We start from the raw sequence: 26,718 nt of genomic DNA on the forward strand, positions 1-26,718 counted from the left end.
TATCCATACTCTATTAAGAGCATCTCCAAAGTCTGGGTAATTTTCAGGACATTTCATGGTCTGGCAAAAATCTTAATCCGTGCATTTGCGAAAAACATCCATGATCCCAGAAACCTGCCTCAAACCTCATGAATCTCATAATTGAACGCTGCTCCCCCATCTCAGCATATTGAGAGCCCTTTACTTTCTCTCAGGCTCTGAGGAACGGTTTCAGGTGCCGAGAAAAGCAGTCGGAAAAACTCTCCAAAAGTTCCCCACAGTTGCTGGCGGAGAGTCTGTGCTTAGCCTTTAGAGAGGGCCTCTCCGGGTGAGGGCCAATGTGCTTGAGGAGGTATGAAATGAATTTCATTTCCTTTTTTTTTCTATCCCTCTCCCTCATTTGCCCACAGTCTCTGAGTGAGGCTCGTCGGCTCAAGATATGTGTCCCGCCATTACAGGGCTAATCCATCCATGACAGCATTCAATTTCCTCCGGGGAATTTTTTCGCATCCCCTCAGAAGGTGTCGTCCTGTCTTGGAAGATTCTTTAAGTTCACCCACGTATCCTGGGAACGGCGCTGCTGACAGGAAGAAGTTCATCAGGCTTTTAGCCCGGCGTCCCGTGGGGAAATGAGAAAGCGGAGAGGAACTACCTCGTGATCTCAGGCCTCTGTGTTAATTCAGTTCGCTACTGCGCAGACCAACTGGAGGCTTGCTCATCAGCAACTAGACAACATGGTTGCTCAGAGAGAAAGCTGAGAGCAAGATGAAATGTGCACTGCAATCAAGCCAGCTGTGAGTAGATGTCACTTTATGACACTTAATAAAGCTGAATCTTTAGAGCCACTTCAGCGGGTGATATGAATGACAGAGTTATAGGTAGAGGCCAGCATCTACACCAGAATGTTGCAGTAATCTCAAAATGATAAAGTCTTAACTAGGGCCGCTGCAAATAAAACCTAGGACTGGTTCGGTAAAATCATGCAAATAAACAAAACAGATATGAAACCAGATGTATGAATTTATGAAACCAGAAATGAATAAAGAATGCATTGTTAGTATGCACTGTTAATTTACAGTGGTAAACTGTGATTATTAGAGTTTGGTCTTTAGTTTGAACCATAAATGTAATTGTAAAAACTAAAAAGCACCTTTATAATGATGCTAAATTCTGTTAGCACTAAGCAAATGCTGCCACATATGAACATCTTCTGGCTATCCTAGATTAAACACAGATATCTGAAGCATGTAAAAGACATTCTAATGTTTTAAAGCTTGTAACAGACATTAACATACAGTCATGAGCAGAAGTTGTTTTTCGAAGCAAAAATAAAGTTGGTGACACTTTATTTTGAGTGGTCCTTTTAGATGAAACAAACACTCAACAGACTCTCTCTCAGTAACATGTCAAAAGCATACGAGGGTTAGGATCAGGTTTTGGGTTGAGGTTAAGTTTAGGGTTAGGATTAGGGCCAGGGTTAGGATTAGGTTTTGGGTTGAGGTTAAGGTTAGGGTTAGGATTAGGGCCAGGGTTAGGGTTAGGTGTTGGGTGAGGTTGGGTAAGGTTAGGTTTTGCATAATGAAAGTAACATATTAACAATACTTGTTAATCTACTTAATGTAAGTAATGTATCATAAGTGCATCTTCAGGATATTTTCTTCAACATATTCAGATGCTTCCCTACTCACCGATATGCTGTTGATGTGTTACTGATAGTCTGTTTATAAATCATCTACATTTGTACCACTCCAAATTAAATGTTACCATAAGATCCTCTACAGGGAAGACACTTAAATGTTATTTTTCTGCAAATTTCAGTGCACAATTTCAATGTATTTGCTGAGTTTAACATATTGGAAAGAATAAAACATAAAATAAAAAGGTGCCATAACTTTTGCATGGGCCAGGTTCTATGTTTCTATTACTTCCAGAAGGTCTAGAGTGGTTTTCTCCCATTGTTATTGTTGTTATCTACATATTTCAGAGCTCTAATTTGAGGTAACAGTTTTGTCTTAAAGCCAGCTGCAGTCTGAATACGTTTCCTACTGCTCTGGGAAGCTGGCTGTCATGCTGTCATGTAGTCTTGTAAATAAATGCAACTGAGGGCATGTTAGCTATCTGACAGTCGGCAACAACTACACCTGCACTGTCAGAAAAAAATGGTACCGTGCAGGTACATGTTTCATTTATCAAGGTACAAAAAGGTCCAACTGTGCACCTAAATAAGCTTTTCCCAAGGGAAAAGTATGTATTTGTATCTTTTCATAACCTAATGTTTCACAACAGAATAGTACAATAAAAAGGATGGAGACCGGGCACGGTGTGTGGAGTCAATACAGTTTAGAAGGGAATAATGTTCCCTAACTAAGGATACTGAAGACGGACCCTTGAGGGTACCACTCCAGCGACAAGAGGGATACTGCCCCAGTGACAGTTAATACCCTTTTTCTGAGTGTGTGTTTTTGAGCAGCTTAAAAATCCTTATCCTATAGAATCTGGAATATGCCCCCCAACTGACGAGAGCTGATACAAAAAGTTATTCATATTTTCTAAGATGATTGTTAAAAAGGCTATTTTCTCAGCTCTCCTGCACCACTCACTGCTCACTCTTTCAAACACTGCCTTAATCAGTCTGGTCAGATTGCATGGGCTCTCCCAGATTAGCATTTTATGCTACTTGCTATGAAAATGATCATTTATCAGTGAAGTCTTCTCAAATACGTTTTATTCAAAAACATGAATAAACTTTTACAATCATTGCTCAATCATTAAATGAAAGAAATCCTAAAAATGTTCTTATTTCATCAGAATATTTGAATATTCTAGGTAGTATTAGATATATAGAATATTTAAACATAAAACATGGTTGCAGCACTAGTCTTCACCAACATCCTGAAAGAGAAGAGGGTCTCTAATGTGCAGTCACACAGTGTGCCATTCCCTCACAATGCCTAATGACATACAAGCCATCTTATCACTGGAGAGAAAGGCTGCCACAAGCCTACATTAGAATCAGATAATAAAAGCCAACTCCTGTAGACAACAATAAGACAGCGCTGATGGATTCTACTGATGCATGTAAATAATTGAACATCTCCTCCTATGGAAAGGGGTCTCCATGAAGCATATGAGGTGGAGGAAATGGCTTTGTGATATTGCACACATGTACTGATTTATATTTGCACTGTTTATTATGCTGCTCTGTGTCATGAGTACAGATGTACTATTAGCCTGTACAAGAGCATTCCTCACTGCACAGATAAATACAAATGAACTCAAGCCTTTAGCCTCATTTTAAATAGCAAAGTAGGAAATATGAGATTCTGCAACTTATCTTTGGCTTTGTGAACAGCACTCATTTTTAGGAAACTCTTACATAAACAGGCATTATTTTAACAAATTATTATCAGTATTATTATTTTTTTCCCAATTTTGGAAAGTAAAGCATGTGCTTTCTCTGAAAAACGTGAAGTGCCATCCCATCTTTTTGGGCTACCGCTAACACAACGTCGTTGGATAGTTCAGTGTGTATGAAGGAGAACGCCAACTACCAATTTTGTGGCACTGCCAGGAAACTTGTGAGCCCACATAACTATTTATTAATGAATATGTGAATTGAAGATTAATTAAATAAGGAAAACTATGGTATTTTTATATATCATATGCTTGTGATTTTCCCTGCTTTGTTGTAGAGTCATTTGACGATCCTTATTAAAATAATTAGAATTAGTTTTAGATGAGATCTAAAAGTTAAAAGTAATGGTTTGGTAATTAAATGGTTTGGTAATTTAATTTTTGGTAAAATATAATTGAAACAATATCCCACTTACTTCAGATGTAGTTGATCAGCCAAGACATGTTTGTTGTCCAAATGAAGCTACCAGCCAAACACTGTTGACAAAAAATAGAAGTCAATAGTCACCAAAATACAAATGCACACAGATCACACAGGTTTATGACTCATACATTGTTTCTTTTTAAAAATGACCGTTAATCGTAATTCTTTAACAAAAGAATGTATGTTTACAAATAAAAACAATATGCCCTTTTCACAAGAAATGGAAGTGCGTAACTGCTGGGTAAAACAAGTTCTGCTACTGCCTTATTGACCGTTTCTAACCTCAAAAATACAGACGTTTATATAACTTCGGCTCACAACAAAAAGGTGTGTCTCTTTATGTCTGTCATAGTTGCCAAGATTAAAATTCGAGGATGTGTCCAGAATTGCTGGAGAACCAAACACACAACAATGTGGGAGTCCAAACTAAATAAAGGATATAAATGCCATAAATTCCTTCACAGCTTTTAAAGTACAACGTCAGCTAACATCTTCAGAGTGATAAATCAATGGATCAATCAATCAATCAATGGGGCGCGGTGCCGGGTCGTCATGGTCTGTAGCGCTACTGTAGACATTTAACAACTACCGGCTCCAGTGAACGAACTTGTCGAGCACTCGTTCTCTCAGATGCTGACAGTTTTCAATAGAGAAGATGAAAACTGCTCCTCTGAAAGTGGCTGCAGCACCAACTTTAAACCACAAACCACATTCAGTGTAAAGTTAGTCAGCAGTGCTGACATGCTGATACAGAGGTTCTTTTACTCCATGACAAAGTTTATTCCTTAAATGCGCAAACCCTTTTTTCCTCGGCTCATCGTCAGCGGACAAACTACTGAAACTGAGATAAGGCTGTTTTTGCTTCAAACTCGAACACTTGAGTAAGCTGTACACTCTCTACTCGGCATCATTGTTATTGTCGTTGCTTTAGCAGAAGCAGCATTACCCTGCAACGACTACTTGCGGAAATGTGAAAAGGGCCTATCGCAAAGGTAATCCAGCTCCATATCTCTGCATGACGTATATGCAGGCAAAGGAAAGACGAATGTAGGGGAGGCAGAATCAAACACAAACCTGAAAACCACTGTGAAGTTCTGTTTATTTTTATGGCTTAAATCTGAGTAACCTGACTTCTAGTGTGTGTTAGCAACAACAGCCTCGTGGATTTAGTTTAAATGCAAAGAAGCAAAATTTGGACATGCAAAAGACACGCACGTCTTAGACTGATCAACATCTGGGGTCAGGGGAATATTGTGGAAATCTGATTTTTCACCATCCCTTGAGACAACAGCAAATTTACGAGATCAGGTTTCAGTGCAATACGATTCTAAACTGAGGAAGGGCAATGAGCATCATGGTATTCCAACTTCAACTTCGGTGATTTCTGAGAAGTTTCAACAGCCATATTTTCATCTGTAATGGAAAAACACACTATGTGCTTAGCCTGAATTAAAGGAAATGTTAATTGACCATCTGGATATGATCACATCCACTCTGGAATCAACATGTTGCTTCTCATCTCTAGCTAAGGCCATAATTACATCCAATTTCCTATTACATTCTCCTGCATTGTCTCCTCCTTTCTCTGTGCGTTTCATTATAGGAATGGAATGGGCTAGTTAACCTTTCACTCCTGAAAACTTTCAACAAAGGAGGAGGTCACGCACTGCATGCATTCTGTACCTTACACTATAATTCGTACAGACTGTAGTAAAGTATGGTTCCAAATTGGAAATAACCGAAAAGAAACGACCACTGATTGCAATTCTCTAAAGCTGAGCTTCAGACAGAACAACAGAAATATCAACTGATCTGCTGACACTCTAATAGACCTTCACCGCAGAATGCAAATAATTGGTGAAACTGATAGCCACACAATTTAAAAAGATGTCTGCACAGCAAAAATGAGACCGCGCATTCCACAACACCAACGTTATATGAACACACAGCGCAGTAAAAGCTGATTTTTCCATATCAGTATTATAATACTTCCAAAAGTATCCAGACACACTTCTAATTAGTGAAACCAGCAACACCCATTGCTGATACAAGTGTGCAATTGTGCACCCACCACTTGTATAATCTTCATAGAAAGGCACAGCCAAATGAATGGGATGATCTAAAGCAGCCCAACATGAGGCTAAGGTGACCATTCCCAATGCCAAGCATCAGCTAGAGGGGTACAAAGGGTTACATTAAGTTGTGGAGCCGTGTAACTCTGCTCTCTCGAGTGATGGAGCTACATCCAATACCTTTGGGATGAGTTGGAGTGGCATTTTGGTCTGGAACTCATCATCCAACATCAGCACCTGACCTCACTAAGGCTCTGATTTCTAATGAAAACCTGCAGTGACTCTAGCCCTTTGCACATAAGATTGGACATCCCTGCTACAGAGTTAGCAAAGCCCCCATTTAAAATATACACGCATGGTAATGTGCATTCATGAACAGTGTGTACACACATACCATTAGCTTCTACAAGAGCATTCCTCACTGCACTCAAGCCTTATTTGAAATAGCAAAGTAGGAAATATGATGAGATTCTACAATTTATTCAGTGTTAGGATACTCTTACATAAACTGACATTATTTTAACAATTTATTATTATTTTAAACATTTCTTCCAATTTTCTCCTTGATTTATTCATCACCGGTTCCCACCTGCTAGTTAAGTCTCCTCATCACATGATGCTACCAAACTGGGAAGGGTAAAGCATGTGCTTTCCCCAAGAAACATTAAGCGTCACCTTATCTTTTCGAACTGCCGCTAACGCAATGTCATTGTACATTTCAGCGTGTTTGGAGGAGAACTGCCAATTTTATGGCACAGCCAGGAATCAAACCTGTGAGCCCACATATTTGATTTGATATGATTTGTTAAAAAATCATTACAATATCCCACTTACCCAGATGTAGTTGATCAGCCAAAATGTGTTTGTTGTCCAAATGAAGCTACCAGGTAAACACTGTTAACAAACAATAGAAGTCAATAGTCACCCAAATACAAATGCACACAGGTTACACAGGCGTATGACTCATACAGAGTATGTCTGCAATTTCTGCTGTTTCTTTTTTTTAGATGACTGTTAATCTTGAAGTCTACAAATGAAAGTGTATGTTTAGAAATAAAAACAGCAGAATTTGCAAAGGTAATCCAGCTTCCATTGTACATGCATGCAAAGGGGAGTCGGATGCGGGGGGAACACAGAATTCTGCACAAACCCTGAATACCCTGGCACAGTTTTGTTCATTTTTATTGCTTAGAGTAAGTCGTACTGTTCCCCAAAGCACACTAACAAGTCTGAGCAACCTGTTTTGGGGATGTATTTACAGAAAACAATTTGAGTGACTGTTGACATCTAGTGTTTGTTAGCAACATTAGTCTTGTGGATTCAGATTAAAATTAAAGAAGCAAAATTTGGATATCAAACATTTCATGGCTGATTGACTACATCTGGAGTCAGTGGAATATTGTGGCTGCCATATAGCCCATCCCTAAAAAGTAGTGGGGAACATTAGGGCCTTCTAGGCCTTCAGAGAAGTGATTTCTAATGATTTCTGTGAAATTAAAAACAGTGTCTGTAATTTCATATACTCATCATGCTCGTTATATTTGAACCCTTTGTGTATTACAGTGGTACAGTATTTGTTTCTGCATGGCATCTTGGTAGATACAGCCTCAGAAACGGAACTAAAGCCCTAACCACCAACATAATTAGGAACTGACAGTGCAATCAACAAGTTATGTTTTGATTTACTATGTGGAACAAATTTTGTGAGGATTAAGACCCAATCCCGGTTCTTAATCCCTCAATCCCTCTCCCTCAATTCTCAATCCCTACCCCTTGTTTTTGAATGTCACCTTGCCCCTTGGAACTAAGTTACAAGATGTAGTGGTTGAAATCTTCCCCAACGAAACGGGACTCTCAAATAAAAAGAACATTACTTCATTAACAGCTACTAGTGGTTCTCTGTAGGCAACCCTGCCAGTCTGCAGTGATAGCAGAGGGGGGTAAAGTTCAGCAACCTCACTGCTGGGCTGTAGTTACATTTAGGGCATCATATGCCTTCAAAGAGGAGGATGTGACAATGATTTTTGTCACCCACCCCTAGTTATTCAGTGATATGAAGCTGAAGTCAGATTTGCCAGATTCTTGTTCGAATTTTCCTGTTCCACCTTAAATGGTGCAGCAGTTACATTCTGGAGTCTCAGGTGTCAGAACTGCTGCACCATGAATCCTAGATACATCACTGGTGAGTGGTAGACTAATGTGTTTCAGTCAAACACTGGAAATAAAAGTGGCAGCTCTATGCTAGGACTTTTTACTGCAACTGTCACTGTAAAACTGCTACATACAAGGTGAAATATATGGTAATACTTATATTACAAGCTTCAAATAAAACATTGAAAATCTTTTACAAGATATAAATGTCCACATTTAATCTAGAATATTCAAAAAAAGGTTCACATGAATGGCTGCTAGCTTAGCGCTAACATACTTATATTGTCCCATAACTAGTAAAAATTAGTATTATCATAGAGGTGTTTTTTTTTCCACTCGCCTTTTGACAGGTATAGCCTGAACTGAAGGCCTAGCTCTAACAGTCCTGGTTAACCAGTGCTAAAAAGGATATACAGGGCTAGTTTAAATTCTTTTCAACTCCGGGCTAGGCAGAATAGAAATAGCATCATTAACTGGTAGCAGAAATTTCAAATTAACGTTTCTGTAGTGGAACGCTAGAGGAAGATTATGTTTTTGGTTTTGTTCCTAGCAAAAAGCCACGCATTTATGGTTTTCATTTTCATCAAACTGTCATTAAGCCTAAGACAGAAAAAAACTTCCACTGGTGATCCACCATCAGCACATCAATTTAGTCCAGGACTAGGCCTAATATATGTGTGAGAAACCAGTCCATGCAGTTGTACATGAATATTGAGCTTGGTTCACATGCTGTGAGAATGAAAATATGTGGCCCATGCTTCTCTGAGGCTATTTGGTATAAAACTCTCCCTCCTGACTATGAGCATTTTCAGCTCTGTATTGACATTTCACTCATTCAGCAATCATGTCCAACCGGACATATTTATTACTGATTATTGATTTAGCCATTGTTGTGCTTCTTTGCATCAACATGCAGTGGCGGGGCATGGATGTGAGCCAATCTCCACAATGACACGAGGGGTATCAGTCACAGGACAAACACCAGAACAAAGGCCATAAGCACCTGGTTAAACAACAGTGAAATCAAATATCTAGACTTTATTTGGCGTTTCTACAATGTGTACCAAAGTGCCACAAAGACAAACTTCAATGTTCTTTTCCATTAAGTGTGAGCATCAGGTTAACATCAGCATCTAATGTTCTCTCGCTTGATGGTATTTATCTATCTGGCTCTCAACACAATCCGTTGGCACAGTTTACTGAGAGGGATTCATAAATAAGAGATTAAAGGAATTCTGCCATATCTAAGAACTACACAAGCAGTATGAATTCAAAGGTGGAGGACTGACATATATTGTTCATACACATATATAGAAACACGTGCACATGTGAACAAAAGCAGAGGCACACTCTCAGCAGGTGGTAAATTATGTATAGAAGCAGAACAGTGTGAACAGTCGCGAGTGTGACAGGGACTGGGTTGAGCTGTCCTCCTGCTGTTCAGCACAACAGCACAAGGTCAGCCCCAAATCAGGCCTGGATTGGCCCTGAATTGCTCCACTGCCCCTAAAGCGCCCATAACTCAAACTCTATCTTACCACAGTTTTTCAGATTTTTCACTAACCATGGCAATAATGAAAAGAGTAATACTATTAAGTAAGAACACTTTCACTCAAGTGAAAATGAAATCCCAAACAGAATGGATCTGTATGGTATAATATATGTGGGTGGAAATGGAAGAACGTGCCAAATCCCACTCTAAAACTGGAACACAGAAGCATGAGCTGCTTTCTATAGCTACAAACTACACCAGAGTGTGTAACAGAGTGTGACTGATATACTGATTGGATGAAAATATTGGCATATCAAACTTTTCAGTATGGGCGATTGGTAAAATACCAATAATCAGTGGCTTGTCTTATATTGCAACAAGCCTCTGATGTTAAGAAAGCCATCAGAAAATGCCTCATTTCTGAGGGATTAATAGTTTCTTGCTCACATGCCAGCCTCTGTCACTGAAATACAGGTCAATCTGACTGCAAAATAACAAACTTGAAAAATGCCTCCAAACCTGTGCTTTAGTATAAGGAAAATATAATGCCACACAACTTGTTTTCTATAAAGATAAGTGATTAAAAATGAGAAAAAACAAAAGGTAATAAGCATACAGTAAAAACACAGACAATTCTGCGAAGGTCCAGCCCATGTTATTTACACTATGGTCTTAAAAATAATGGTGCTTTTTTGCGCAACGCCACAGAGGAACCACTTATGGCTCCCTAGAAAACCTTTCAATGGATGGATATTTAGAGAACCATGTTTATGAACGTGATGCCTTTCTAGGAAAGCTCCAGGAAAACTTTTACATTATGTGAAGGACCTTTAAACTGTTAAAAAGTCCTCCACACTCACATATTTCCTTTTCAATCATGGTTTTTAATGAAACAAAAGATGTTCTTCTATGGCACTGCTCAAAGAACCATTTGAGATGCCTTTTTAAAAAACGTCTCAGTTAAAATTTCAGACACACCAGACTGAATGTATGTTTTTCATAATCTTAAAGATGTTTTGATCTACAGATATGAAATTCTTGAAAAGTTGGCATGTAAACAAATATAAATGATGAGGGTCATACGTATGCATTAATTCTTTTAATAGCAAGGTCTCTGTGCACTGTTAGAAAGAAAAGTACTGTGCAGGTACACTTTTCGTTCATCAAGGTACAAATAATGTAAATGTTCCCTCAAAGGAACAACAGTGGTTTTAAGGTCCAACTGTGCACCTTAAATAAGTTTTTACCTGGTGAAAAGTGCATATTTGTACCTTTTCATAACCGAATGTTTTAAAACAGAAGAGTAAAATAAAAGCCTGGAGACGAGACGGGGTGTGTGGAGTCAATACAACTTAGAAAATATCATTTCAATGGATTATGGTACAGCTGTGTTCTCTGACTAAAGGTACTGAGATGTACCCTTGAGGGGACCACCCCAGTGACAAGAGGGGTACTGCCCCAGTGACAGTTTACTACCTTTTTTTTCTGGAAGTGTATATGTGGAACTTCTTCATGCGTGTTGGAAAAACGTAGGTTGCTCCTCATCGAGCTGCTTCAGAGAATGCAAAGACTGCAACAACTTTATATCAAGACAAAAATTAGCCTCTTTTAAGAACCTTAAATATTTGTATTTAGATTTACTGTAATGGTCAATGGACATGTGTTATTGCCTAGTTCACTAAAGCTTCTTGATAGTGGGCCATACCAGCATAACTCTTTTGGGCTTTTTAAAAAAATAACAACCTTAATTACAAAGGAAGACTGGAATGCCATTTTGAAGTATAAATAGTAGTTTTTACAACTTTACTGCATTCTAGTCTGTTTTGTAGTAAATATGACAAAATTACAAATGCAGGCAATAAGCTACACTGATTAGGTAAGTGGTGGATCACATTATGGATCTGCGTGGGACAGGTTTTTCAGTCCAACTCCCACCTGCTCCCACAAGACTTCCTCCTGTTCCCGTACAAAATTGGAGTTTTCTGTACTGCTCCTGCCCGCAATGAAAACGTTTTGGGCTGCTCCTGCCCACACAGTGCCGTCACGGCAAACTATCATCCAATATCTGACATAGTCTATACACAAATACATTATTATTTGCTGAAATAACAGAGTAGTCATGGTCATCAGACTTACTGCCATGTAACATCAACAAAAGCCATTTATTCCCAATAAACACAAAGCAGGAATTAAACCACAGAATGGTTATTTTCGGTGTTTTGCTGGGCTCGGCAGCTGTGGCCATCGGTCTGAAGGCTCCACCATCTCCGCAAGCTACAAGAATTTGCGTGTTATTCACGTTAATGGTTGCTTTGCAACTCTTTTGAATGACTATTCATTTGAATTATTTTATTGTTATTATTTTAAATTGTTTATATGATTTAGTTATTGTACTACTTTATTTAGGCTGTTATTTAATTTGATCCCACACATTACACTGAAAATTAGTCCCGCGATGCAAGATATTGTGGTGGGTCCCGCGGGTCCAGCTAGATCACACTGTTTTCTGATGGCTAAAAACAAGATGGCCTGCCCTGTAATCTACTTGACCACATCACAGAAAGACTGCTACTCAGGTTGCTCAAACCGCAAGGTGCCACGTGCACAAAAACAGTGGCTGAAAACAAATCTCAATATGTTTCTGCTAAATAGATATTATTTGTGGTCACAGATATTGTAATTTTTCATCTGCTTTGTTATTGCCTACCATCCTGCTGCCTCTCACTGTGTTTTCTGTTTCATCATCATCTGAACTGTCCTCCTCATCCATCTCACTTTTTTCACTATATTCTCTCTCTCCACCTCTTGGTGGTCACTTTCCTTTTGATCAACCAAGTCAATATAAAAAGAAAAAATATATGTGAATCCAAGGCCGAGTTACGGAGAGCTTTTTCATGTGTTTTCTCTTCTGGATTGCTGATTTCTAGCAGGTTCGCTTGAGTTTTGTGGCAAGACAGCCTGGTTTCCTCTTTGTGCTTTGTTCTATACTGGACCTCACATCTGCTCAGCAAAGTCTATGACTATTTTCTACCAATAAAATCACTGCTATTATATTAACACTTATTAGAATTCTGTTATGAGTAATTTATATGTTTAATTGCTATTTATTTACTTTTGGTCATCTCTGAGGGACCTCAAGAGCAGGGCCTGGGGAACCCCCACTCCCTGCTGGCTCTGCTTCTGGAATAAACCAGAGGGGGAAAAAAAGGATAAACAAACAAGTAAATTACCTGGATTAAGTGGCACTCTAAAATAATAGCAGTAATTTGGAACGTGGCAAAAAGCTGAGACCAGTTGCTTGCGCTGATGGAAATGCTTCAGAAGCCCCTGTCCCCCACCTGTGGGAGCAGAGGCTGTGTTGGGCCAGTAGCAGCAGCAGTGGTGGCAGCAGGCGGAGTGTTTGGCTGGCTGTAAATGGTGCAACCTCAGTCTGTTTTCCCAAAACGTCGATTCCGCTGCGCCTCAGGAAGTGCTCCTGCCTCATTACTCCATTGATATTCTCTGAGGATGGCCCCCATGCTGAAAGCTATGCTCAGAGGGGAACTGCATTAAAGAGTCCAGAGCTTCTTCTCTCAAACAGTCCATGCAGAAAGAAGTCCCTGTTATGGTAAAATGGATTTAGATGGAATGGAAGACAATATAATGTGACACCACATTTACAGGCTTGATCTGGGTGTGCTGAAGTGTTGCTGTGAAGATGGACATATACGTATCTAATACAGTAAAACAGTAGTGGTCATGTCCATAGCAGCGCACATCACTCTTTTTAAATGTACATTAATTAATTTAAATACATTCATATAGTCGGAATTATTGATTGTATGGAGAGAGGCGCCACACTGCATCGGGCCAACATTATGCAAATGATACATCATAAGTACTTTAGCCTGCATGGAAATGTTCGAGTGGTATGACTTATTTGGCAGAACAAAACAACTCACTAAATGCTCCAGAGAGGAAGACTGAACTACCATGACATAAAGCTGAGCATGACACAAAAACAGTACATAAGGTACTGAAATGTCTAGTGTTATAGTGAAGGACCCTACTATAGTAATCTGAAGCACTTGAGTTCAAGGGTTGGAAGTAATATCAGAGCATCTGATCTGAAAGATCTGTATCCGAACCACTCAAGGCAAACTTTAATGGATCAGTATCAACTATATTCATGGAAAATAAAGACAAAGCCCAAAAGTCTTATGCGACATCTACAATGCCGGTGTTTCGGCCAAAGTTAAGTTAGCCACCTTTCATCAAAACACATGAAACTAGTCATAGCTGTATTTCAGTTTGCACCATTACAAACATAGTTTATAGAAAACCCATTCATGCCAGGTAGACGAAAAAAAAAAATTCTTAATTCTCTGTTTCTAGCAGCAGTATGATAATGTTGACTTACTATCTCTAAAATAATGATGTATTTTCATGCAATTTTGACTTAATATCTTGAAAAAAATGACATCGGTTCAAAATATTGAGTTCCTATGTTGTAATAATGACTCACACTGGACCTCATTCTCCAATATCTTCCTAAGTTTTTTTCTTAAATTTGTTCCTGAGAAAGATCCTAAGAAAAATTCTACATCAGATTAATGATATCTTCTTAAACTGCAGAACTGTTGGAATCTTTGTGCTCATGAGTGTGTATAGATTCTGTTTCTACCGAAGAACAAATCCCAAATAAAAAAACACTGGTGAATGTCAGAAGTGGGTTTTAGGAAGAAATTTCTTCTTAAGAATGATTGGCGAATGAGGCCCATTGTTTAAAGCTATCTATCCTGCCAATAAGGGTGTTTGTGCTTGTGAAATCAGAAAAAAATAACACAAATAATAATAACAAATAATACAGTTAAAAATAAAAATAATTTCTTTTTTTCAAAAAAAGTTGGTCTCTTGTGCTCGGATTTGAAGAACAAAGTTTGTTTCCAGATGTGTCCTCAACGCCTCCAGCCACTGCATTGATTTGTTAAGTTCAATCACAATCAATTCAATCATTGAAGTATTGATTAGCCAAACCAAGTATTGGATGAAAACTAGAATTAACACTGGGCTGCCTTTAAGAAGTTCGGAAATGGTCAAACAAACACACTGACATGCATAAAATCACTACTTACTTACTGTATTCATTTTTGTATTTATTGTAATATAGGCATTTTTCTGGGCAAATGATTGCTTACTGCCCAAATAAACAGCTTTGTAATTGTAATTTTCTCAGGTGCCTAAAACGTTTTGCACAGTAGTGTATGTCAAACCCTTAAAAAAAGTCAATATTTTGATACATTAAGCCAATATTAATATTATGACTTATATAAGTCATTGAGATATTAAGTCAGTATTTCAAGAAAATAAGACTTTGTTTCGACATACTAAGACAATATTTTAAGTATCCTGCTGCCGGAAGTAGAGAAGAAAAAAGCCATTTCTCCTCTACCCAGTGGGAAAAGCAGAGAAACAGTCCATTAGAGAAAGCTGAAATGTGATGGTAGTACATTTTACACTATAACACTACGTGTAACACTATACACATACTAAAATGATTTTACTGTGGCATTATAAAGTAGCTATCCTTTATTATTGTATTCTACTTTATTATAAAGTAGCTATCCTTTATTATTGTATTCTACTTTATTATAAAGTAGCTATCCTTTATTATTGTATTCTACTTTATTATAAAGTAGCTATCCTTTATTATTGCATTCTACTTTATTATAAAGTAGTTATCATCCTAGCATATGTGAACTAAACTGGATTGGTTTTACTAACTACAATGTATTTGAAGTGTGTACTGTTGTGCATTATCTCTGGAAAATACAAATGATGGACACACCATTAAACATTCTAGGCATGATGTGGTCACCCCTCAGCCGTAGGCCAAATAAACGTTATTCTGGAGTTTTAAAGAGTACAGGGAAAATACATTCTTTTACATTGAGCTGTATGGAAACCACTAACTTAAAAATGTAAGTTGACTGGATATAAACAAAATTAGGGCCTACAGCCTTCACATACATTAGTGGGGAGAACATAAATCTCAATTTCAGTTTTCATTACAGATGCTTTGCTTTGGCATCCCAGAACACAATCATCGCATAGGTTTATCTATTAACAGCTTTTGATGGTTTGCAAGAAAATGATGCTAGCTAGCTTAGCTACTGTGGTTTACAGGCCTTGTACAGTAAGTGAGTGATTCAGATGGGAATATAAATTCAAAACTGATTAGTATATTTAATGCTATTTTTACTAGACTGATTATGTACGAACGGCATTAGGCACAGTGTGTCTTCAGCATGCTTGATGGTTTTCAAGATGCTAATTGGCATTTAAGCATCTATTACCTGTTAGCTACATTAGCTTTGTAGCTCCAGCTAACTAAAGAAGCAAATTTCAGACACCAAAACGGGCTGATCGACTGGTAAGGAGAAAAATGCATCAATTTACCTGAATCACTGCTTTAAGAAAGACAGTTCTTGTGGCTGGCATTGCACACCTTTAAAAACTAAAACAACTTAGCATTTTCGCATGTTTTGTAGACGTCCGTCACTTTAATCATCCCAGGCTAAGTCTGTTTTTAGTGGGGTTGAGCTGAGGTGGAGGCCGTGTGCTCCTCTCTCTGCAGCACAGCCATCGGCAGCTGACTGTTATAAATACAGCATTCTAATGGTAACTTTATGATGTTGCCTGTGTGAGTCTATGAGCCTCCTGGGGCCACTTGCCTCCAGCCGTTCTCCTGCTCCCCTCCTCGCTTCCCGCCTCGCTCTCCCTCTCTCCCTCCATCTCTGAATTTACGGCCTGGCTGGAGAAAGACAGGAGCAGTAAATTTTCCTCTCGCGTTGAATAATTCATGACGAGGCCTATAACACATAAATAACAGATGAGGCCTCTGGTTTAAGAGATAAAAGCTAGAAAAGTGTCGGGCTAATTGACCATGATGGCCATGTAATAGTGAAATATTTGATTGTGTTTTTGGTGAGGGTAATGCAGAAATGTGCGCGTCTGCCTGGGCGAGCGAATTGGCGGACAGCACGTCCAGAACAGTACATCTTTACATGCAAATGAAGTACAGTATAAGAGCAATTTTGGTGAGAAGGCTTCGATCTTTTAGTTTCAGCTCATGAAAATATGTTTGACCGAAACATAAATAAGCTCGGCGCTTTCTCCCCTATGCTGTAAATTGATTGTGTAGAAGCTTGCTCTGTTCTAATATACACACTTCATGGATGTTTCTATCTCGTAATTGTTTTGTCTTGCAGCATATATTGCGCTGCTGAGATGATAAATGGAGATAAAACAAGGCCATTAATATAGTGTAAAGAAACCAGGACAGGGTGAGAAAAGTACATGTGATTCACTTAAGTCCTCTATTTCCATTAGGCCAGCAATGTGCAATGTGGCAGGCAATGTGCCCCCCCCCCTCTCTTGCGACCTACCCCTCCCTGCTTTATCCTGTGATGTTGCCTAATCACTGCGACCTGAAGCATGCTACATCTACTTCCATTTGACCTCCAGCTTCCAGAAGGGGAGGGAGGGAGAGAGAGAGAAGGAGAACATCTGGCTCTAAGCCAGGCTCTCCTTTAAGGGCAAGGAGGGCAAAAAGCAAGCAAGAGCAAGCAAGAAAGAGACAGAGAGAGAGAAAGAGAGAGAGATCTGCAACATTAATAGATGCTTATCTGACTCTCACCATCGCCCTGAAAAACACCATGAGCAGCATGTCCACCAAGATAAATAAAGGAGGGAAAAAAGTGGCGCGCAGGGCCTTTGGATCGATCCAGGTTTCAGGAGCTCCGCTCTGACCTTTATCGCTGATAAGACGGCCATGAAGGTCAGCCGCGGCCAGGCCGAAAACGCGGGAGGCCTGCTGGACTGCACTTCTCCGCTCATCTCCTCTTCTGTTCTGTTCTCTTCCTCTCTGTTCTCCTATTTCATCTTATCTTCTCATTTCTTCTCTTCTCCTATCTACTCTTGTATGTTCTGTTCTCCTCCTTTCTTTGCTCATGTTCTCCTCGCCTCCTTTATCTTCTCTCTTCTCCTTTTATATCTTCTTTTTTATTTTTTCTCTTTTCCTATCTCATCCTGTCCTCTGTTCTTTCCCTCTACTCTTCCATCTTCTTTTCTTCTCAACTCCTCTCTTATCTTGTTTTCCTCTCTATTCTCCTTTCTCGTGGTCTCCTTTCTCATATTCTCTTCTTTATATTGCCACTCTCCTCTTTAATCCTTTCATCTCTTCATTTTTTCTTTAGCTCTCCACTTTAATGTTCTCTTATTTTATCTACTTTCCATCTCCTTTGCTCTCCTTTCTTCTCTCATCTTCTCCTCTCCTATCATCTCCTCTCTTCTCTTGTATGTTCTGGTCTCCTCCCTTCTTTGCTCAAATTCTCCTCTGTCATCTTCTCTCTTCTCCTTTTTGATCTTCTCTTTTTATTTTTTCCTCATCTTCTCCTCTTTTCTGTTCTTTCCCTCTACTCTTCCATCTTTTCTTCTCATCTCCTCTTTCAATGTTTTCATGTCTTTTCTGTTCTCCTGGTCTCCTTTTTCATCTTCTCTTCATCCCTCCCCTCTCCTCTATAATCCTTTCGTCTCTTCTTTTTTCTTCTCCTCTCTACTATAATGTTCTCTTTTTGTCTTCTTTCCATCTCCTTTACTGTCCTTTCTTATCTCATCTTCTCCTCCTTTCTGATCTGCTCCTCTCCTCTCTTCCACCTTCTCTTCTCTCTTTGTTTATCTTCTTCTCCTCTCCTCTTTCATCTTTGTCTCTTCTTTCATGGTCTCTTCAGGACAGGCAGAAAGCGAGCCTTGTGCTGATGAGATGACGAGTGTCAGCTTGACCTTTTTTGCAATGCATCATGGGTCAAAAGTCAGAATATTTCCTATCGCCGCTGCATAAGTCTCCATGCACCATTGACTGGTTTGAGTCATGCCGCTCAGGGGAAACAGCTAAAGAGCAACACTGAGATTATGTTTACTTTGAACCAACCATGCTACTTGCTGAAAATGCAGCCGTTCCTAAACATTTCCATTGCCGCAAAGCGTCTCTGTGAATATATATGTAAAAGGTTATATAAGAAAAAGGTTAGAGAGAAAGAGAGATTGGAAAAGAAAAGCAAAAGAGACAGATAGAGTAAGACTTGATTACTCAACACTCAGACCCAGCAGAACATTATAACCTTGAAAGAGACTGACTGACAAATAAATAAAGAAATAAATGAGAAAGAGCATTTTTTTTTCAGTTAAGCCAGATTAGACCTTATCTTTAGTAACGGTGTCCCTATACATCAGCTCAAGCCCAGCTGATGAAGATAATAGGGCTTTTCTTTTTTCCTCTTTTGGGGGGCTTTCTAAATGCACTTGTCTGTTTTCCCCTCTCTGGCCTGGTCTCTCCCTGGGGAGCAATAGCTCCTTCAGGCTGTATCTGCACCATCACAATCTTTATTTAGTAGATAAAACCCAGCCATGTCTCATGGTTATATATATTGTCCAGTGCTAAAGGAGAATTGGATACAGCGTCGTCCAGCCACTGAAGAGCCAACAAGGCTAACAACATTAAACAAGCGCAGTCACTCTGCCTCTGCTGTGAGGGTGAGGATATTATGAGGACGAGTCGGGCAGGGTGGGACGCAACCTAACACATTTTGATTTTTGCTTAATCACATTAAACGTAATTGAGCAAAATTAATATTGTTTATACAAGCAGTCTCTATTGCATCTCTAGTACTAATGAAAACATAAATGTTGTTTCCTGTTCCTACAGTTTATGAAGAAGTCAGCCAAAAGCAGAGCGAGTACAAAAGTGACAACTTACTCCAAAGGTGGGCTTATTTGTAACAGATGGAGGGCAAGTTGTAACAGTCACTACAAACGTCTGCTAAATCAATACAAACTGAAATAGTTAAATACAGTGCTATGTTGTTTGAAGCAGGTGAGTTTCACAACCTGAACACAGACGAAATATACAAATTATATTGTGCAAACAAAACATTGTATATCTTTCGTTTTAACCAGCTGCCTTTTATGTGAAAATGTCATGATGAATGGACCAATAGAAAAGCTCCAAACTGCTTGGAATAATCTCTTCACATTAACTTACAATAAAAAAAGTTATGAATTTTTTCCCTTCTCCTGTAAAGTTGCTATTTTGAAAATATGAGTTTTTGTTCCGACAGCGATGATATTTGTCAAAATAAATATGATTAGGAAAAACACAGCAAATTTATGATTTATTTTTCACTATAAAGTTGAACAGCAAATGTCTGCACGATAAAATTTTATGTATTTTATTTACATAATATCTGTAGTACATTTTTGATGAATCTATCGTGATGAATAACAGCCATTTTGAATTGATATGGAGGGATATGGACTTCTCTCTTTGTTTATTTAGGGTGGCTCAGTGAGTAACTAACGGTGTTAAAACTAATCCTGCCATGTGGAGGCTGAACGTTAGCCTGGCTAGCTCTCGCTGTGAGTTATTTACATGTTTTTAAATGGTGCTACATTTATTCAACCAAGAGGTTGAATAAAATAATAGGTGTGAAATCTGTGACTTAAAACCATTTATGATAAAAAAGTTCTTATTATGGTTCCCTTTGGTGTAACTGTAGGAGAAGCACAGAAGAACAGAAGAAAACAGTCCAATAAAAATATCAGGTTTGCAAGACACAAAGTACCAGCACTCAGAAGGATGGGTGAAAGTATGGCCATTATTTCTAATGCAAATATTCTTATATGCACTACTATTCAGAAGTTTTCATGCTAATAATTGCTATTATTTACTCAATAATAACTCACACAGTATAAAATGAAATACCAATCTAGACACCGGGAGGTATTTTAAGATCAATATTTCAGAACGCCAAAAATGTAATAATAATATACTGTATTATCTATTTTGTTGATGTGTTATCAGCTTTGAGATTCTCAAATATTAGGCATTCCACATATTAAGCTCATTGTACCTTCATTCACAATGTTCTCAAGCTTTCTCAGTCACTATGAAATACTCCACAGCTCTGTTCATCATTCTGGACAAATTTCTACAGCTTCCTATAAATTAGTTGAAATCTATAGTTTTAGAGTTGCAGCAACATAGTAAAGTCACTTTATCTATGTCACTGAAACAACTTTGTTTATATTACTTAAAATAATCCAAACTTTTAAATGGCAATTTCAAAGTTTCGAATGATTGTGAAATAGACAGAGAGAAGATTTCAGGGGTTCTTGGGATTTCATGGGGTTGCAAGTTCTAGATGCAACCACTAAAGCATGAAAGACAGATGATAATGAATGATAATGATATTTAACATCCATGCTCAGTGTCTCTAAAGATTTTGTGCAGCACATCAGGAAATGGCACATCAAACGTGCAGTTTTCCCTCATTTGTTTTCTGACAAAAGAGCTCAAATGTTAACTAGTTACTTTGTATCACTGCTGCGTGGTTTAGAAATGAGGAGAGTGCTTTACTACAGAATGGGCAGAGCAGCAGTGATAGATGTAGAGGTGTGGAATATGACTATGTTACTGTTATCATGATAAATGACATTACAAAACACCTTTCTGAATATTGTCATATAATAATAAAGCAATAAGGTATGAGAGGTTGTGCATTACTGTGATTTTATCATGGGTGGCTTATTGCTTTTTTAAATGGCAACATGTGAAATATCAGATATACAAATCTTCAAAAAAAAAAAAACTGTTTTGAATTATATGTAGGGATATCGATTTCTCTCTAAATAGGCTCTAAATAAACAACCCAAGAGGTTGAATAACATAATACAGGTGTGAATTCTGTAACTAAAAAAAAAGACATTCATGATTAAGTTACTTTTATGGTTCCCTTTGGTGTAACTGTAGGACAAGAAAACAGAAGAAAACAGTCCAATAAAAAGATGTCAGGTTTGCTAAACACTTTTATAGCATAAAGCACCAGTACTCAGGAAGGATGGGTCAAAGCATGGTGATTATATTTAATGCAAACTTTATTAATGTAAACTTGTATTTATTTATAATTATATGTAAAATTAATGTAAAATTGTATTTATTTATAATTATAACTTATAATTTGATACTGTAAGTTGTCAATAATACCCAACACTAGGCCAACTTGGCAAATATTCTTATATGCACTACCATTCATAAGTTTTCCATGCTAATAATTGCTATTATTTTATTCAATAATAATTGAACACACAGTATAAAATGAAATAGCAATCTAGACACCAAAGGGTATTTTAAGATCAGTATTTCAGGTTTATGGAAATGCCAAAAATGTATTAAATGATAAAAAATTGTTAAAAAAAATAATAACTGCAACAAACAATTCCACCAAGAAATGCAGTACCATCATCAAGCAACTATAGACTGTTTCAGGTGCCCATCATTGTACACTGCAGCCAGTTCATGAACTTTGTAATTTTAATAGATAAATCATGGAAACATCATAATACAGCAATGTTAATGCACAAATTTTCAGCTCTTAAGTAGTTTGGTGCCAGATGCAAACTTTTCCACACTGGGTTTAATGCTGCTTAAAGCGGATCTACCAAAATCCAGGACATCTGAAGCATGTAAGACACTCAAGGAACATATTCTTTACTTTTTATATTGCAGTTTTAGAGAGAAACATTCAGTAAAGACTTCAATTCAAAGCCTAACACTGATTATTAATGGCCTTTTATCCTGTTTAGCTTGCTATATTCTAGCATAGTTGTTAAGTAAATAAGCCAGTCCCTCACTTTAAACAAAACCAGGTTCCTGCTTCATCTATCATTACACTCGATGGTCCATTCGACCATCATAACAGTCCATTCACAGCACAATGTGTTTTTACTGAGCTGGCGCATCAGAACAGTATTCAGTTGTTGTGATTTAGTTGTCATACATGTCCATAACTTTCACTCTGCATTCACGCTAGCAGCAACTTTTCACCTCTTGTTGCCCAAATCTCTGACTCCACTTGACCGTTGGTTGCCACGGTTTGACTAACATGAAGCACAAATTAGATGCATTCGCTTGTGTGCTTATTTATATTTAATCCCTGTGTATATCAGTATGTGGTCTTTGTGATTTCTGTCTATTTGCGGTGAAAGCACTGCCACCATTACCCCATCTCTAGTAGGAACAATTATCTAGGAAACAAAACCGAACGTACCGTTTCACAATGGCAGAGATAAAGTGCGTACTACGCTGCTGAAAGCTCAATCAGCATGTCACTTTGCTCCTTATTTGCATAAAGTTAAACTCTGCTCAACTTTGTTGTGTCGCTGACTCCGCCCACTCTGCATTGTCAACGTTCGTGCTGCCTCTTGACGCTGGAAATCGCCAGCTCTCTTTGAAAATAAATGACCTCTGGCTGCAGGGTCAGTTTTACAAACACAGATTTAGACCAATTACACAGCAACAACAACACCAACAACAGCTGTATAGTAACTGCACAAACTGCACATAAACTAGTCACTGACTGTAATCAGTTTTAGAGTCTTTTTTAGTCTTATAGTCTTTTATCGATGTAGTCCTACTGTTTTGCTGCTGCATTTTGTCCATTCCAACTTGTTCACAAACTAATGACACATACCGTGTATCACGAAAAAGTCGTTAATCATGAAAATCCTTATTTGGATTACTAAAAGAAGTTTCAGTATAACCATCAAACCCTAAATCCTTTCTTATAACAGGGAAAAGCACTAAGAAAAGAAAAAGTTGATTATTTTCTTATTTGCTGTTGCAAATTTGTCCCAAAACTTAATTTCCCATTAAACCTCCACACAAAGTAGGACCCGCACAGGCGGTTACAGATTGAGTCATTGCAGTTGAGTCAGTGCTGTGCTTAATAGAGGGAAGAAGCGAGGTGCGTCTGAGTTTTTCGGCAGTGCGCCTGGTCCTGAACAGCGCCAGCCAGTTTGATTAGGGCAGACTGCAGCGTGCCCGTATGGGGGACGCGAGTAAACAGAAGTTGGAGAGTAATTGGAAAAGACACCAGGTGGATATAAAGACGGATCGGGGCGCTGTCTGGGGCTCCTCCCTCGAGTTTTACTCTATTAACACTGTCACTCTTATCATCTGCGCTGCACCTGACATGCCTTAATCACACTCTAATGGCTGTACTTTAATTACCCTGCACAGGTATCCTGCATACAAGCAAACCTGCTGTTAGCATGGCCAGAGAGACGCAGGCCAGGGAGCGGACACAATTAGCCTGAATGATAGCGCAGATCATGTAAAAGGGCTGTGTTCCAGCACCAAGGTGACATGATTACAGGTCTAAACTAGTCTTTTTGGCTAAGCTTAGTGCACACATACCAACTACACATCATGAGCTCAGACCATGAGGGAGCAGCTGTAACAGTAAGCTAAGCATTGACAACATGCACAATAAAGACAGATAGCTTGCTCCATGCGTTTTTGGGGCAGTGAACCAGGTGAGAGGTATCATAAATATGGTGAACTTCACTGTTCTCAGGTGTTTTGTGGCTCTCTTTGTGACAGACAGCATTTTTGCATGTATATAGGTTGGGAAAAATTATTTGATTCTTAGATGCACTGTGATTCTCTATTGAACGATTCTGAATACATTCACAAAACGCACACCCAAAGACTTTAAAGGAAAACAAATAGGGGATCTCACTAACGGACACATGTTTGCAGTCACAAATATGTCGCAATATTTATGTATATGAACAACACGCCTTAAACTACAGTAAATATGACCCTACAGAAAAACATGGCTTTGTTTGACAACTTCAAATCTTCAAATGTCCACATTTGGGCTAGAATAGTTTTAACTAACATGAAAATCAGTAAGGTACAGCAGCATTAGCTTGGCACTAACATAACATTGAAAACCTCATTAAGGTGCTAATGAAACTTAGCAATAGTGTATTGGTGGTTCTTGGATAAAAACGCTTCTTTAAAAAAAATCCTACAACTTATATAAAACTTTTAAAAGTTTGTACATTAAAGACCAGTATATATGTATGTGTTAACAATTAACAAAAATGCAATAAACATATGAAGTGACTGGAACATCCTCTGCTTTACAGTATGAATGGACAGTCTTTTAGTTTTAACCTATTAGATGGTGAAACAGGAATACAGACTTCAAAAGTGAGCAGCAGTGGGTTGTAGACTACTATCTGATTCAAGCTAACACCACTTGTTAATGACAAACAGGAAAACAAAATCAGTGTAGGATAGAGAATCATATCATAGTATTATATCATCACTGTCTATGACTTTACAGGAGAAGGAAAAAACCTAATGAGATTTTATCTAAATTCTATTTGGATCATTTCCATTCAGTCATCATGAAATTTTGAGACAACGTAACATGCACCTGGTATTTACAAATTATATACAAAAAAAAAAGTAAAATGTTTAAAATGACAGCGACAGTGACAGCTCTGACAGTGATGATATACTATACTACAAAATGATTTTCATTGCAGCTTTAAATAATTAAGCAAAAATACTGTACTTTCAAAGGTTTTGAAAACAAACTATTACAAAATGTGTAGTTCCTGTTCTACAACTGAACTGCTGAATCAAAATGAAATACATACACAGTCGTATGCAAAATTTGAACACTCCCAGTCAAATGAAATTTCACAATTTTTATTCATTTACTGAGTTTAACATATGGAAGAAAAGTAAAACCTAAGACATCTTATAACTTTTGCATAGACCACAATTTACCCCCCCCAATATGTTAAATTCAGTTAATAAACAGTAAGTGTGCATTAAAACGTGCAGATATTTGCTCTCTGTAGACGATGTGTAGTTGTTTTAAACCGCTGTTCATAGAATAGTCTTTCATTGTGCTGCTTGGCAACCATAACCTACTGTTAGTAAGCTTTGCATTGCAGTGTGCCTAACAACACCCTTTAACTGAGGTGAAATCACAGTGATGGACAGGCTTACTGCTTTACTTTCCCAGTAATTTGGGTATATTTGGGCACTCAGCTTCATGATCATTACAGTATCTTCTGTGGTATGAAGAGCAGGTTTAGACTATATAATTTGAAAGGTTTCCTTTATAAAATATTGTTAAAAGCATTAATTGAAACTCAGTCCAGTGGTACTTTAAACACCTGAAAGGTTTGATGCTGATTGGTACTGACATCACAACAAGGGTATAAAATGTGTGGGTTTGACTTCCAAGGTAGTTCTTTGATAAGCTGTTCAGTTTTGTGGTTTTATATGGCTAAAAAGATCTAAAAAGATCTTAAAAGCTTTCTATTCAATTTTTAAATTACAACAAGCTGACTAAGACATATCAAAAAGCATCCCCACACATTTGACAGGTAGCATAAATGTGTGAAATCAGAATTCAAATCTCTGGAATGTGATTAAAATAAAAACTAGATTTACAAAATAAAAACTAGTTTTTTAGCAAGATTTTCCAACATTGGAAGTACGATTTTAAAAGACAATTGATGTTTAAGCTAGTGGAAAGGATTTTATCACTATTTGCACAGTCTCTGCTCCACAGATCATTCAAAATTCAGTTTGGCTGGACAGATAGATCTTAAGCCAAGCTAATTAGCCTCCCTGACATGAGGTCCTGCAAAGTGTCCTTCACATGTCAAAAGAGCCGCCGATCCGGCAAACGCTGCGGCTGTGCTACGTGTGTACGCCTTCATTGGCAACAGTCTGATGGCAGACAGGTTTGAGCGGAGGCCTCTTGGGCTTTTCTAAGCATGAAGGAGAGCGGATAGGCAGGGGAGAAGCCCACTGTAGAGGTGGGCAGTGCTGTGAAAAGGCTCATGAGATGGTGTGGAGAGGGGAGGAAGAAAAAGAGTTTGAAGGAGGAAGGCCATGCGTCAACAGCGGCTTCTTATGTGATGCGAGTCAGAAAGAAAAAAAGAGACAAAGATAGCAAGAAAGACCAAAAGAGAAAGAGGTGAAAGACAGTGAAAAAAGGGAGGGAGGGAGAGAAAGAAAGATGGAGAGAGAGAGGTGAAAAAGAGAGAGGGCGAGAAAGGAAATCAATATTTCAGCAGCGCGACCACTCAAGCCACCGCCAATGACAGCAAACATCATGAAAAGATATGGGAACAGGGACGGGGAAGAAATGAAAAAGATAAGAAGAGAACAGTAAAGTAAATGACATCTGAAGCCATTTCCTATGGGGCCTGCCATTCGGCGCAGATTTGAAACTTTATAGAGTTGCGTGGAGAGTTAAATTTCCATTAGT

The sequence above is a fragment of the Colossoma macropomum genome, unplaced genomic scaffold (genome assembly GCF_904425465.1).
Source record: "Colossoma macropomum unplaced genomic scaffold, Colossoma_macropomum, whole genome shotgun sequence".
NCBI classification, from domain to species: Eukaryota; Metazoa; Chordata; class Actinopteri; order Characiformes; family Serrasalmidae; genus Colossoma; species Colossoma macropomum.